Below are 16,490 nucleotides of genomic sequence, written 5' to 3'. Positions count from 1 at the left end.
ACGTCGTAGTTTTTTGTTATTTTCTTTGAACCTATCTACGTCACTTGACCGAAAGACCCAAATAATATGAATTCCTGCAGTCACGAAAGCTTTAAATCAAGATTTAAGTGGGGAGCATGTTCTATCAGTCTCTGGTCGCTCGCCGGGATTGTTCTCTCAGGGGGCCTCAAGCCACACTGGACCGTTTCCACCATCTTTGGAGTCTGCAGAGATTGACAGATCCCATTCTCTCCCTCTCTGCATCCCTTAAAATACAGAGTAAATTAATTAATTGGCCAGCATGGAAAATCAGCTAATAATGACAAGATCGGGGACCTGTTGACCGAAGAAGAGAAACTTTATTATTTCCATCAGATAGAGGCACAGCAGAATATCCCACAGTCACACTTCTACAAGTATCCATACATCAGGAAAGCCATCAACAAGGCCTCAACCAAAAACATTGCCCAGAGCACCAACCCCAGGGGCGGTTTCTTCATTAGGGCGATTGGGCGACGCACCACCAATGTCATTCAACCACAGAGTCACGCTAGCCGTCACTGTGCCTCTGGATATAGTCCAATCAGCGTCATGTCACGTTCTGTGGAGTACCGCCTCTTTTTGGGCGATTTCACTCCGGCTGAGAATCGCCCCGAGTGGCCCCATAGACTTACATTCAAAGATGTTTTTTTTTCGAACGGCGGGCGCTCCAATGCATTCTCTATGGCTTCCGGGAGGGCTCGCACTAACGTGCTTACGTCATCATATGTAAGCACGTTTCATCCAACAATATAATTTGTCGCCACCTAGTGGAATCTTTAATAAAAGAAACTTGAGTGGATTGTATTAATAGTGAGTATAGAAACAAACAAGATGTATTGTAAGAGTCACTTTATTTTTCATTAATATTAAAGAAGTGAAGTTGCCTTTACATGCTTAAGCTGTTAATTTATCCATTGCATGGATGGACCTTATCCATATCAATCATCCAGACATTTGCCCCCCCCTGAGAGATTTTGCAGGAGCCGCCACTGACCAACCCCACAATGGACTGGCTCGTGGAGACAAATACAGACGTACAAATGAGCAGAGGCGTGTCAGCTCAACTCGGACGAAGAGCGGATACGACTAAAAAACAAGAAACTGTGGGAAGCAGTGCTGGGATATGACATCTCAACCCCCGCCCCACCACATAAAAGGGGGGGGGGCAGGGATAGTGAGCATAGGCAGTCGGTTCTAGGTCGCTCCCATTGAAAGTGATCTAATAGAAAATCTCTAACTCCTTCTCAGACTGTCCCAGATGCCCACAAGGCACTACACAGGCATGTTTGCATGCCTTGTGGATATGCTCAGACATTGCCAATATATACTGGAACATCGCCACCTACTTCAACTCGATCTGTGGCACCGAGGTCGGCCCTTAAATGGATTCATCCTTGTGGGGCCTGAAACTGGTGGGGGTATCCGCACACCAACACACATTACTCCAAGTCTTCTATATTCTGGTAATACAAACTGTCCTGGGAAACTGGAGGCCTTGTTAGAGATCTCTATTTCCATTAGGAGCGATGGAGCACCTCAGCTACACGATTAAGGGAGGAAGAAAAAATGACTACATGAGGCAACATGTACCCTATTCCTTCAGAATCCCGTGTAACATCAAACACCTAGACGTAATGAGGAAAGAACAGAACCAGTGGGCGGGGGGGGGTAACAGGAATCACACCACTGTACCACACTCTGACCGACAGTGGTCCCCAGGAGGGATAAAGGCAGAGGCAGGCTTCACACTTATGTTCTTTATATTATTTTATTTTCCCATTCATTTCATTGATTTGGTTCTAACCCCCCTGCCCCGAATATCCCTCCCCACCCTTCCCCTCCCCCCTCTAATGCTCCTCTCCCGATCTTTAGCACTACCTTTGGGAGGGAAAGGAACCCGACAAACCCCAAACAGCCCCCCGTTAGGAGGAGCGTAAACAACTAGTGGGAGCGTGGCTCCTAATCACGTGACCCGTGCGCAAATCTCTTTAACCTCTGTTTTTTCCCGGTTGCAGGTTCAAGAAAAAAACGTAAAAATGAAAACAGAAAACAAACCAACATATTTGTTGCGCAGGTTTTTAATTAACTAGTCCAGTTTGTCGAGTGAGGTGCGTGATATTGCACTGCTCTCACTTTCGAAAGAATTATACTACAAGTTGCAAAATCGCTCTGCTTCATACCGCTCTAAAGAGCTCATGCAATCCACAGCTTTAGTAATTCTTGATTTGAAGCTTTCGTGACTGCAGGAATCCATGCTCTTTGGTTCTTTCTACCTACGTGACTTTACCGAAACAACCAAAGAGTTTAGCTTTTGTCATGTTAACCTTTTAAATTTAGATATATTTCTTATTCAGGAGCCAAACTTTCAATTACAGTAAATTTTACTTCCATATCCCCACACAAACATGAATAAGGATTTTTTTAAATGAAAATTGTTACTTGTTAGACAGCATGAATGGTTGCTATAGTGTCTATGACGGGGAATATACTTCAGATGGTAAAAAAAGTAAAGCACACAAATAGAAATTAAAAACGATATTCAGAATCATTCATTGCGGTTATAATTTTTATGGTGCTGTTTATACTGTTGATGGTGTTGGTTGTAATTTTGAAACTAGATATTGTACATCAGTGACTTCCTTCTTACAACAACATTAAATACATATTTTCATATGCACTGCTGCAGGCAGTCCTCCCCATGCCGTCGCGGTCGTAAAGGTTGTTGGACCATACTTCTCCGCACTCTTCTGAATTTGACCAGCAAAAATTCGCCTCGAGAAAGTCTTGACATACAGAGTTGACTGACATGTTCTGCTGATCTGCTGAGCAGTCAAATAGTACCAGGGGAGAATGTAATGGGAGGGAGAGGGGGCGTGGTCTCAGTCACGAACTCTCTCATACAACACACACATCTTCAATATTTGAGAAAAAAAGACAACTGACAAATGGACACCCATTGATGTTTACGCCCAAGGCGCAACAACTAAAACTGCGTCAAGCTCGGAATGTGGCCCGTCCAGCCTTGTCACACACAGGCAGTGGAGGGAACAGAGTGGAAAATAATACAATGGAAAGTGAATTTACAGAGCATCTCGAATATATCTGAATAATAAAATTCAGTGCAGAACAATCAGACAAGCATCATGGGGAACAAGGAGGCGTGCATAGACTGCATACATTCATACAGAGAGAACAGACAGTCATGGGCACAGGAGAAGTGGGTGGATGGTGAGAGACAGGCTCAGAGAATTGTACCAGAAGGGGTGAATAAGTGACCTTCTAATGAGTCAAGTTTGACTAAAAGCTCCCTTAGTTGCTGGGCAGAGAGGACGGAGGGGAGTAGACAACGATGAGAGGGACGATAGGAGAGCAAGGCTAAAGGAGAGGAGTGAATATTACTGGTAGGAACGAAGTGAACCAGCCTACAATAGATTATATCGTCCGTCCGTCCAACGTCCGATTAGGTGTAGCAACATCGCCCCCTACTGCAAACACTTGGCAGGACCCTACAAAACCCTTTAGACTCAGTGAGGCTTTCCTGGCTAAACAGGTGTAACATTCCCTTATAATTCCCTGAGATAGCTTTTATTCCCTGAGATAGCTTTTAATTAAAACATTTAAATTAAAAATTATAATTCCCTGATATAGCTTTTAATTAAAACATTTACATTAAAAATTAACTCACAGGGGCCTAAAGCCTACAGCTAGGCCTAAAGCCTAGAACTAGGCCTCAAACTCTCCCTTCGTATCGTACCCCCGCGTGTGTGAAAGGGAGTTAATGTTTCACAATGTTACATTCCCTGATGTTTTTAAATAGAAACATTTACATTTAAAGCTTTTACATAAATAATTAAAACATTTAAATTAAAAATTAACTCACATCGGCCTAAAGCCTACAGCTAGGCCTAAAGCCTAGAATTAGGCCTCAAACTCTCCCTTCGTATCGTCCGATTAGGTGTAGCAACATCGCCCCCTACTGCAAACACTTGCCAGGACCCTACAAAAACCTTTAGACTCATTGGGGTTTTCCTGGCTAAACAAGTGTAATAATACATTATGTTTATATTCTTTGGTTAGTCGTTCCTACCAGCCCACCCCGCAGGGTCCTGTTTTTTGTATATTCATCAGGTAAAGCCCACTGGAGCTATTAAGCTATTTTTGAGAAGCTACCTGGCAACAAATGATGGTACTCTTTGGTTATTTCGGTAAAGTCACGTAGAAAGAAGATAAATTAAATAATAAAATACGACGTTTCGATTGCAACACAAGCAACCGTCATCAAGTAGAACTAAATTTGAGAGAGAGACAAAACACAGACACGGAGACACACAAACAGAGAGAGACAACACAGAGACACAGAGAAAGAAACACAACATAGACACACAGAGACCCAATGCCTCTGTGTCGAGGCCTTAAATAGAGAGGGAGGGTGGGTGGGCAGAGAGGTGGGTCTACTGGGGCAGCTGCTGGAGCAGATAAATTAGCATGATGCTTGCGCATTAGACATTCAATCTCAATAGAATTTGCAGGTGAAATATTTTATGGAAAAGAAAAAAGTGCAATTAAGGATAAAAAAAACTGAAAACTTCCATGACATGGTGGATTAAAATTATTAATCACAACTGAACATACAAGCCAAGCACACCAAGGTGGTGCTCGCTTCATCAACCCATCCTCAGACATCAGCGCGATCGCTTTCCAGCACGTGTCTCGTGACTCGCGAAGGGAATCGCTGCGTCGGCGTCTCGCTCGTGCAGCTCCACGCTACCCACAGCAGACGCGCGCTCCCTACAGAGGTCGCGCGTCGTCTACGCCTACAGCACGAACTCCAGCACAAACATCCCCCATGTAGCTCCAAAGACTGGTGGGGCAGTACTCTTATTGAGCCCCTATAAAGGCCGGAATGGCACACGATGGGGTGGGTGTTCAGAACTACGTGGGACCGCCTTTGTCTCCCCAATGTGTGATATTTAAGAACCGCCCCAGATACTCATTTTAGTTACACACACAGTGACCTTGCTCATGAGACACTGCACACACACTCACACGTGCTACGCCATCTTCCACGCACACACGGACATTTATGCACCAATAAAAAAAAATCTGCTGTGTAGCCTAAACAGGCGGTGTATAGTCTGGACCACACCAGCCACTGTCCCACACGCACCACAAACTCCCCACACTCACCCACGCTGTGAAGTGTCGAGTCGCCCGTGTCTCTTGCCCCTGACACGCGCAGACGCTGCCCCGCTCCCTGTGTCGCCTCCTCCGCTGCTTTCTCAGTCTCAGGCCCTGACGCCAGCAGTGGCACCAAGAAGTATCCTCCAGTAGCAGCAGGAAGGAGAGAGGAGGGGTGAGTGGGGGAGGGGTTAGGGGAGGGGTGGGTGAAAGGGTGGAAGGGTGGGTGGGTGTAGAAGGGTGATTCCTGCAAGCACTGTTTTTCTTTATGTGCGGTGTTACATTTGATGATTTATTAATTCATTTTTCAATTATCATTTGCCAGGGCTTCACAATCATTAAGCAATAGCATACGACGTTTCGATTGCAACACAAGCAATCATCATCAGGTATAAAATAAATAGCAACGTCGTATGCTATTATTTAATTTATTATTTTATCTTTATACGTGACTTTACCGAAAGAACCAAAGAGTAATTCCTGCAGTCAAGAAAGCTACAAATTAAAATCATTAAGCAAGTTTAAGTTAAATATAAAAACTCACCTTTCTAAACTTGCTTTTAAGATTATTTACGGGTGTATTTTTTAATATGCCTTAGACAGTAATTTATTATAATGCAATTTTGTTTTGTATGGAATTTGTTTTTATTCTTCTTGTGATTTAGTCTATTAATAATGTTTTTTTTCATCTGTACAGGACGTTGAATGACATCCTTTGCACGAAATAGTGCAATAGAAATAAATACTTGATTGATTGATGTGCAGAGAGTTGCGTGACTGAAATTTTCTGCTGATCTGCTGAGCAGTCAAATAGTACGAGGGGAGAATGTAATGGGAGGGATACGGGGCGTGGGCTCAGTCACGAGCTTTCTCATACAGCACACACATCTAGAATATTTGAGAAAATAAGACAACTGACAAATGGACACCCATTGATGTTTACGCCCAAGGCACAACAACTCAATTTGCGTCAAGCTCGGAATGTGGCCAATCCAGCCTTGTTGCACACAGGCAGTGGAGGGAGCAGGGTGGAAAATAATACAATGGAGAGTGCATTTACAGAGCATCTCAAATATATCTGCATCTCAACATGCAGTGCACAACAATCAGACAAGCATCATGGGGAATAAGGAGGCGTGTACAGACTGCATACATTCATACAGCGAGAACAGACAGTGACGGGCACAGGTGAAGTGGGTGGATGGTGAGAGACAGGCTCAGAGAATTGTGCCAGAAGGGGAGAATAAGTGACCTGCTAATGAGTCAAGTTTGACTAAAAGCTCCCTTAGTTGCTGGGCAGAGAGGACGGAGGGGAGTAGACAGCGATGAGAGGGGCGATAGAGGAGAGCAAGGCTAAATGAGTGGAGTGACTATTGTTTTTTTAATCAGGTAAAGTCCATGAGCTATTCAGCTCTTTTTGAGAAGCTACCTGGAAACAAATGATAGCTCAACGAAGTGGCTTAACACGTGGAAATGTATAGCAACTACATAATCTAAATGCATAATTCTGTGTGGAGAGAAAAAACGGAAGATCTGAAGAAAAATCCACGTGAACATGGGGAGAAATGCCAACTACAAATATACAACAGGCGTCAGGGTCAAGACCAAACCCACGACCTCACGCATACCAGACTAGGGAGATAACATCTCGCCCCCATGGCGCCCCATGAGAGGGAGAGGCAGGCAGGAGCGAGTCAATGGAAGATCTTGAAGACGGCGAGACGGAATATATTGAGGACTGTGCTGTGAATGACAAGACTCCAAGTTACATGGCACCCTTGATAAAGATCCAATTTTTATGTTCATTTAAATATTTACAGCGAGGTAGGTTTGACCCCATTATATCGCATTGTGAATTCGGGCATCTACATGAGAATGAGTCCCATAGGCAGCACCATGGGGTGAAGGGGACAGTGAGGGATATCACTTTCTCACTTGACTGACTTGGCATGAGTAATAGACCTCAGCCCTGATTGGCAATGTCTATGAACAGGGAGGTATGAGCCAATCGAATCATCCACATAAACCGCGACTTTAAAGTCGACACTTCTCCTGTTAAACTACGTTTTACCATACAATACATTGATGCAAAGTGCAGTAAAGTGACGAAAGCCACTAAGTGCTGTACTGGTAAACCGCATCAGATTAACCTCGCAATGCAACCAACAAATCCAACCGACACACCAAGTGCAGAGATACACTGAAAAAAGCAGTAAATGCACCAAAATGAAGCAGGAAACATCTCACCAAGTTGTATATGCAACACAGACAACTAAAGAAAAATAATCAAATCCACAACCAGACCTGAATATGATAATAAAGTAAAGTCCTGCAGGATAATGGGCACCCTCAGCCCTGTCGGTCGTGTGGTTTCTTGCTTTGCTATACTTCACCACGCTGGCGAGTGCAGGTTGATGAAGCGAGGGGGGCGGGACTGATTCATTTGTAATTTGCCTCTGATTTTAGTCCAAGGGTTCATAGTGCAGTGCGCCAAGCACTGGGCAAATGTTCCAGCCCAGATACCCCGGGCATGCTTGCGCACGAGACATTAAATCTCAAGAGAATTTGCTGGTGAAACATTTTATGGAATTACATCTTTTAGCAATTAAGGTTAACAGAGAAATTGAAAACTGCAAAGACACGGTGGGCAGGTGTGAAAGACAATGGATTAAAATGATTAATCACGACTGAACATACAAGCCAAGCACACCAAGGTGGTGCTCGCTTCATCAACCCAGCCACACACTTCAGCGCGATCGCTTTCCAACGCGCGTCTCGTAACTCGCTATGGAAATCGCTGTGTCGGTGTTCGCTCGTGCAGCTCCACGCTACACACAGCAGACGCGTGCTCCCTAAAGAGGATCCACGGTCGCGCGTCTTCTACATCTACAGCACGAGCTCCAGCACAAACATCCCCCATGTAGCTCCCCTATTAAGGCCGGAATGGCACACGATGTGATGGGTCTTCAGAACCACGTGTGTTATATTTACACACCGCCCCAGATACTCATTTTAGGTACACACACAGTAACCTCGCTAAAAAGACACCGCACACACACTCACACGTACTACGCCATCTTACACATACACACACAGACATTTATACACCAATTAAAATATTTGCCGTGTAGCCGACAGGCAGTTTTATATTTTGGACCACACCACCAATCGCCCCCCACGCACCATAAACTCCCCACACTTACCGACGCTGTGAAGTGATGAGTCGCCTGCGTCTCTTGCCCCTGACAGATGCGACGCGGCCCGGCTCCCCGTGTCGCCTCCTCTGCCGCCCTCTCAGTCTCAGGGCCTGACGCCAGCAGTGGCACCAAGAAGTCTCCTCCAGTAGCAGCAGAAAGGAGAGGGGAAAGGTGGTTAGGGGAGGGGTGGTTAGAGGAGGGGTGGGCGGGGAAGGGTGGGGAAGGGTAGGTGGGTGGGGAAGGGTGGGTGGGTGTGGGAGGGGAAGGGTGGGTGGGTGGGTGTGGGAGGGGAAGGGTGGGTGGGTGTGGGAGGGGAAGGGTGGGTGGGTATGGGAGGGGAAGGGTGGGTGGGTGTGGGAGGGGAAGGGTGGGTGGGTGAGTGTGGGAGGGGAAGGGTGGGTGGGTGGGTGTGGGAGGGGAAGGGTGGGTGGGTGTGGGAGGGGAAGGGTGGGTGGGTGGGTGGGTGTGGGAGGGGAAGGGTGGGTGGGTGGGTGGGTGTGGGAGGGGAAGGGTGGGTGGGTGGGTGTGGGAGGGGAAGGGTGGGTGGGTGGGTGTGGGAGGCGACGGGTGGGTGGGTGGGTGGGTGTGGGAGGGGAAGGGTGGGTGGGTGGGTGTGGGAGGGGAAGGGTGGGTGGGTGGGTCTGGAAGGGGAAGGGTGGGTGGGTGTGGGAGGGGAAGGGTGGGTGGGTGGGTGGGTGTGGGAGGGGAAGGGTGGGTGGGTGTGGGATGGGAAGGGTGGGTGGGTGTGGGAGGGGAAGGGTGGGTGGGTGGGTGTGGGAGGGGAAGGGTGGGTGGGTGGGTGTGGGAGGGGAAGGGTGGGTGGGTGGGTGTGGGAGGGGAAGGGTGGGTGGGTGTGGGAGGGGAAGGGTGGGTGGGTGGGTGTGGGAGGGGAAGGGTGGGTGGGTGGGTGTGGGAGGGGAAGGGTGGGTGGGTGGGTGTGGGAGGGGAAGGGTGGGTGGGTGGGTGTGGGAGGGGAAGGGTGGGTGGGTGGGTGTGGGAGGGGAAGGGTGGGTGGGTGTGGGAGGGGAAGGGTGGGTGGGTGGGTGGGTGTGGGAGGGGAAGGGTGGGTGGGTGGGTGGGTGTGGGAGGGGAAAGGTGGGTGGGTGGGTGGGTGTGGGAGGGGAAGGGTGGGTGGGTGTGGGAGGGGAAGGGTGGGTGGGTGGGTGGGTGTGGGAGGGGAAGGGTGGGTGGGTGGGTGTGGGAGGGGAAGGGTGGGTGGGTGGGTGTGGGAGGGGAAGGGTGGGTGGGTGGGTGGGTGTGGGAGGGGAAGGGTGGGTGGGTGGGAGGGAGGGGAAGGGTGGGTGGGTGGGTGGGGGAGGGGAAGGGTGGGTGGGTGTGGGATGGGAAGGGTGGGTGGGTGGGTGTGGGAGGGGAAGGGTGGGTGGGTGGGTGTGGGAGGGGAAGGGTGGGTGGGTGGGTGTGGGAGGGGAAGGGTGGGTGGGTGTGTGTGGGAGGGGAAGGGTGGGTGGGTGTGGGAGGGGAAAGGTGGGTGGGTGGGTGGGTGTGGGAGGGGAAAGGTGGGTGGGTGGGTGGGTGTGGGAGGGGAAGGGTGGGTGGGTGTGGGAGGGGAAGGGTGGGTGGGTGGGTGTGGGAGGGGAAGGGTGGGTGGGTGGGTGTGGGAGGGGAAGGGTGGGTGGGTGGGTGTGGGAGGGGAAGGGTGGGTGGGTGCGTGGGTGTGGGAGGGGAAGGGTGGGTGGGTGTGGGAGGGGAAGGGTGGGTGGGTGGGTGGGAGGGGAAGGGTGGGTGGGTGGGAGGGGAAGGGTGGGTGGGTGGGAGGGAGGGGAAGGGTGGGTGGGTAGGTGGGGAAGGGTCAGTGGCAGGGTGGGGAAGGGTGGGTGGTACCTGCAAGCACTGTGGTTCTTAATGTGTGGTGTTACATTTGATGTTTTATTAATTTACTTTTAAATTATAATTTGTATCTCTCACGGTAATAAATTTGCTCAAGAGTGCAACATTATGGGGCTGAAACGTAGCTCAGCTTTTAACATGGGAGTTAATGGGGTAATGATGATCGAAATGTTATGTAAAACGACACAGAGAGTCGGTCAACACACAATTAACGCATAGCCTGGTCGATTACGTATTTCAAAGATTGCTAAGTTAGAATTTAAGTGTGAAAATTTCAAAGAAAGACAAAAAAATAAAAACAAGAGGAACGGAGACACACAGACAGAGCAGAACCTAAGAACGACAAAAAACGAGTGTAGACAGAAAAAATTACACTAAATATACAGGCAGAGAGAGAAAAAAACCCACAGAGAGAGAAAAAGGTAAACTTGGAACTTCCCCGTAGAAGTGGTTCAATCTTAATTTTGGAGCTTTCGTGACTGCAGGAATTATTCTTTGGATTTTTCGGTAAAGTCACGTATAAAGATAAAATAATAAATTAAATAATAGCATACGACGTTTCGATTGCAACACAAGCAATCATCATCAGGTATAGTGAAATAGCGACATAAAATCTTACCAGACAACTATAGTCAGACATATAAGCAGACAGATATCACAAAGATACATAGATCGAGCAACACAGGTACAGAGAGGCGTGATCGTCTCTGTGGGGTGGCCTTAAATAGACAGAGGGGGGCGGAGGCAGAGAGAGGGAGGGGTTTAGAGAAAAAATGTACATGTCAATGAGTACGAAGGCTTAGAGGGAGCACCAAGATACATAGATCGAGCAACACAGGTACAGAGAGGGGTGATCGTCTCTGTGGGGTGGCCTTAAATAGACAGAGGGGGGCGGAGGCAGAGAGAAGGAGGGGGTTAGAGAAATAATTTACATGTCAATGATTACGAAGGCTTAGAGGGAGAAAGAACACACTAAATTAAATAACCTAGCAAAGTATCGAAATGTTATGTAAAACGACACAGAGAGTCGGTCAACACACAATTAACGCATAGCCTGGTCGATTACGTATTTCAAAGATTGCTAAGTTAGAATTTAAGTGTGAAAATTTCAAAGAAAGACAAAAAAATAAAAACAAGAGGAACGGCGACACACAGACAGAGCAGAACCTAAGAACGACAAAAAACGAGTGTAGACAGAAAACATTTTCACACTTAAATTCTAACTTAGCAATCTTTGAAATACGTAATCAACCAGGCTATGCGTTAATTCTACGTCGTAAAAATTATATAATATGCTTCCATCTAAACTTTATTCTCTTACATCACACGAGCATATACCGTACTATATACTGCCACTAGCGGTTAGTACCCGGCGTTGCCCGGGCAAAAAAGGCAGACACATGTAGTTACACACACAAATGGACTCACACATACATATGTAGTGGTGGTATTGACGTGCGCCGACTGTGACAGTGATGGATCACGGGGCGGCGCGGGGTGCGGGGTTGGGCACGCGTTGTGGGCGTGGTGTGGACGCGCGCGCCGGGAGTGACAGATGACGGGGCGGCGCGGAGTGAGTGGTGAGGCACGATGAGATGTGGGAAAAGAGGATCGTAGCCAGCGCCCGGCGATTGGTCGAATAAGTGGGGGCTCGCAGCGACGTCCGCAGGTGGGGTATAAAGGGGGACGCGCGAGAGCACTCGGGGAGAGTTACCCAGTTGAAGACCCGAAGACGGAGCTGACGACCTAGTGCATCCGAGTAGCTCAGTGGCGTTAGTCGCCGAGTAGCTAAGTGGATGTTGGTCAGCCGAGTAGCTCAGTGGCGTTAGTCGCCGAGTAGCTAAGTGGATGTTGGTCATCCGAGTAGCTCAGTGGCGTTAGTCGCCGAGTAGCTAAGTGGATGTTGGTCATCCGAGTAGCTCAGTGGGCGTTAGTCGCCAAGTAGCTAAGTGGGTGTTTGTCACCCGAGTACTAAGTGGATGTTGGTCATCCGAGTAGCTCAGTGGGCGTTAGTCGCCAAGTAGCTAAGTGGGTGTTTGTCACCCGAGTACTAAGTGGATGTTGGTCATCCGAGTAGCTCAGTGGGCGTTAGTCGCCAAGTAGCTAAGTGGGTGTTTGTCACCCGAGATACAAAGTAGGTGTTAGTCACCTGTAACCAAGTTTGATAAAATAAAGAGTGTGTTACCCGTGAAGTCGTCTCCCGCCGAGTTACTACATTACAACTGGCGTCAGAAGTAAACCTGTCTTCAAGAAGTATGGACACAAGGAAGACTACCCGTACCCACGAGCGAGGTCGGGATGACGACGGCGTACCGGGGACACCGACCTCGGGAGTAGAGGACGAGGAGTTGCCGCCGATGCAGCACTTCGCGGTGATGGCCGACGCTCCGCTTGCCTCCGACACCAGCCTCCAGGACGCGCATTCCCGGTTGGCGGAGTTGCTGCTCGCCGCCGCTGCAATCTTGGCCGAGATCTCCGTTCCAGCGGGGCGGGAAAACGGCTGCGGGGTTGGAGGAAGGAGCGAGGCTGGCGGGATCCCGCCAAAAGGCGCTTCGCGCCAAAAGTCTGGAAGTTCCCGCCGTTTTTGAGGGGCCGCCATTGATTGGCGGGAAACACGGACGCCACGTGGCCGGACACCTCCGCGCAGCGCAGCCCACGTCATCAGAGCGCGCCGGAGCCCTCCATTTTGCGCCTGACAACCGAGCCGACATTTTACACAACTCCAGCGGAGCACGGGAAAATCTCTCCGACGTCGACGACGATCGGGTCCTCCAGCAAAGATTGCCCGCGCTGTCGGCGTTCAAGGCGGATGGGGGCGACTGGGGAGCCTTCCAACGAAGGTTCCTCGCTCATCAGGAGATGTCGGGGTGGTCCGACACCACTGTCCTGCGTGCGTTGCCAGCGATGCTTGACGACGACGCGCTTGCAGCCTTCACATCTGCTGCAAGGTCGTCCCGCTCTACGCTCCAGGCCGCACTACACCTGATGGCGAAGGTGTTCGGGCCGCCCTCCACGTGTCGCCACCAGTTCTACGATCGGCGGAAGGTGGCTGGGGAAACGACGCTAGCCTACCGCACGGCACTACTCGCCTTGGCGGACGCAGCTTTTCCCCGCATGGATAAGGAGGGGAAGGACGCCATGGTGACGGAGCAGCTGCTGGTGTTGGCCCACGAGTTGGGGGTCCCCATCAACGTGGCAGACGAGATGGAGATCTGCTCCCTGGCGATCGCCACGAGCATTCACGCGTACGAGGTCCTCAAACGCAAGCCGGGGGTCGTCTGCAAATGGCCGGGGAACGCGGCACTGGCCGCCACGATCGCCGAACCTCAGCCAGCTGCGGTGCAGGAGCAGGCCTTCGCTGCATCGCGTCCGGGGGAGTGGAGAACGGGAGGTCGTTCGCCCACACGTTCGCCCCGCAAGCTGGAGCAACCGAAAACCTACGACGTCCGTCGTCTGCTACAACTGCGGCCTTCGGGGTCACGTCGCAGCCGGGTGCCGGGCCCCGCGTCAGCGCGCCGCAGGACCACGTCGGGACGACGACCAGGGCCACAAGTCATCCCAACAAAACCCGGCAAGTCGCGGCACCTCACACGTTCGGTCCACAAACACGGCACATTCGGGTCGCCGCTTCGCGGTGGGGGGTTCGCGGCTGGGTGCCGGGGGTTCAATTCGGCGAGGGGGGTCCGTACGCTACCCGCAAGCAGTCGAGTGGTCCGAATTGGCCCACAGGATCGTGGCTGCGTCGGCCGGGTCGTCCGTGGTAACGGGGTTCATTGACGGGGTTGAGGTCCGGGTGCTTGTTGACACGGGTGCGTCGGCCACCATCATCTCGGACCTTATTTATAACATTCTTCCCGTCCAAAGTAGACCCCTTCTGCCGGTAGACGTGCCATTTTATGCGGCGAATGGGGGATCCCTGGGGATCATCGGCCAGATTCGGGCGACTATTAGTATTGGTGACATTAAATTAGCGGGCCCTATTTTTGTATCATCATCGCTGGCCGTTCCCTGTTTGTTAGGTACGGACTTTTTGTCAAAAATGCCCATCAAAATTCTTATAGATCAGGCCTGCATAGAGCTTCCGTCAGGTCGGCGGGTTGCCTTCTTGTCGAGCCCTACCAAAGTGCGCACGGTTTGTGCGACGGTGCAGGCGCTGGCGACTCACACTGTACGGGTGCCCCCGGGATCGCAAATGTTAGTACCCCTTCGGTTCAGGAAGCCACTCGAGGTGGGTGCGGAGGCACAGGGGGTGCTGTTGGGGCCGTCAAACAGAGCCAGTAAGGGCCTCGACTTAGCGGTTGCTCAAACCATGGTGAGAGGGGACAGTGAGCCGTTCGTAATGGTCCTGAATACGGGGTCGCGGCCGGCCGTAATTGCGCAGGGAACGGTGCTGGCTCACGCCGCGCCGCTACCCGTTGAGGAACGGCTCGTGGCTCAAGCAGATTTCACTGTCGAGTCGCATCCTCAAAGTGATGAGGGGACTGAGTGGTTGGACTCGCTGTGTGCGGGTTCAGATAACTTGTCCGGGGTGCAATTGGGAGCATTGAGGGGTTTGCTCATCGAGTTTGCTGACGTGTTCAGCAAACATAAGTACAATATCGGCTGCACTGACCTGTTGCGCCACCACATAGCTACAGGGGACGCGGCCCCTATTCGTCAGAATCCCTTCCGGCTCAGCCCGGCCGAGAAGGAACATGTGCAATCGGCGGTTAATGATATGTTGGCGGCAGATATCATTTCGCCCTCTTCTAGTCCGTGGGGTGCTCCTATTGTCCTAGTAAAGAAACAGGACGGGTCCTTGCGGTTTTGTGTCGATTTCCGCCGCTTAAACAAAATCTCGATGGCGGATGCGTATCCGCTCCCCAGGATGGATGAGTCGCTGGATGCCTTGGCGGGAGCGCAGTTTTTTTCCACACTCGATCTGCTTTCTGGATTTTGGCAATTGCCACTCGATAACGAGTCTAAACCTAAAACTGCTTTCCGAACACCTGGGGGCCTATTTGAATTCAACCGTTTGCCCATGGGCTTACATTCCGCTCCCGCCACGTTCCAGAGACTCATGGAATTGGTTTTGTCGGGGCTCCAATGGGATACCTGTTTGATTTATCTTGACGATATTATCGTCTTTAGTCGGACTTTCGAGGAGCACCTCCAGCGACTGAGAGCGGTGTTCCTCAGGATGCGTTCCGCTAAGCTTAAATTTAAACCGGCTAAATGTTTTCTGCTTCGGGAATCGGTCAGGTATTTGGGCCATATCGTGAGTCGTTCAGGGATCTCGACGGACCCTGCTAAGACGCATTGCGTCAGCTCATGGCCAACGCCAACCTCGGTCACGGAGGTTCGTAGTTTCATTGGTTTTGCCTCCTATTACCGTCGTTTTGTCAAGCAATTTGCCACCATAGCCAAGCCCCTGCACGCTTTGACGGCTAAGGGTGTGAGGTTTCACTGGGGGGCGGAAGAGGAGGCTGCGTTCTGCTCCCTCCGTGACGCTTTGGTGCAGGCTCCCCCCTTGTGTTACCCCGATTTCACACAACCGTTTTTGCTTGACACGGACGCCAGCAATACGGGTATCGGGGGGGTGCTCTCACAGGTGGTCGGGGGGGTTGAACGGGTGGTCGCCTACGGTAGTAGGGTTCTTTCCCCCGCAGAACAACGCTATTGCGTAACTCGTCGTGAATTGTTAGCCATTGTGGTTTTTACACAGCAATTCAGGCCGTATCTTTACGGCCGTCATTTTACGGTCCGGACGGACCATGCGGCTCTACAATACGCTATGCGCGTGGCACAGCCATCGGGCCAATTGTCCCGATGGTTGGAGGTCCTTCAAGACTACCAATTCACGACGATTTACCGAAAGGGGTTGCGGCACTCAAACGCGGACGCCTTGTCGCGGTTGCCGCCGTGCACGGACTGCACATGTTTGTTGGGATCAGCGCGGTGCAAACCCCCGGTCGCCGGCACGCCGGGAGTTGCGCTCGCCGCCACTGACACCCCGGGAGAGGACGCCCCCACGGGGAGGGATTCGCTGTTGTCGTTGCCCCTCATTGAGTGGGGCCGCCTCCAGATGTCCGACAGCTCCCTACTTACGCTGCGTCGGAAAGTTGGCGCTCCCGAAGAAGGGGAGGCGCGGGTCGGTTCCTGGGTGTGCAGACAGGGCCTTTTAATGAGGTGGGACAACATGTCCCGGCGTCACGTGCTCGTTGTGCCTGTTGCTATGCGGGGTAGGGTTGTTCTGGCAGCTCATGA

The 16,490-nt window shown here is 51.0% G+C and overlaps 1 protein-coding gene across 11 annotated transcripts in view; it reads right to left on the bottom strand.

The window, feature by feature from the left end:
* LOC144738251 (ribonuclease inhibitor-like) overlaps positions 1–8,561 on the bottom strand; it is a 112,195-nt gene extending 103,634 nt beyond the window's left edge. For all 11 annotated transcript variants that reach the window (XR_013589193.1, XM_078621241.1, XM_078621246.1 and 8 more), the window contains exons 1-2: positions 8,403–8,561; positions 5,209–5,343 (exon numbers count right to left, since the gene is read on the bottom strand). The gene's annotated coding sequence lies outside the window, so the exon portion shown is untranslated. The remainder of the gene's footprint in view (positions 1–5,208; positions 5,344–8,402) is intronic.
* Between the last annotated feature and the right edge of the window lie 7,929 nt (positions 8,562–16,490).

This window comes from Lampetra planeri, chromosome 79 (genome assembly GCF_965212315.1).
Source record: "Lampetra planeri chromosome 79, kcLamPlan1.2.h2, whole genome shotgun sequence".
Classification (NCBI taxonomy): domain Eukaryota; kingdom Metazoa; phylum Chordata; class Hyperoartia; order Petromyzontiformes; family Petromyzontidae; genus Lampetra; species Lampetra planeri.
Note: the sequence above shows the minus strand (reverse complement) of the source record. Positions and strands in the feature narration are given on the sequence as shown.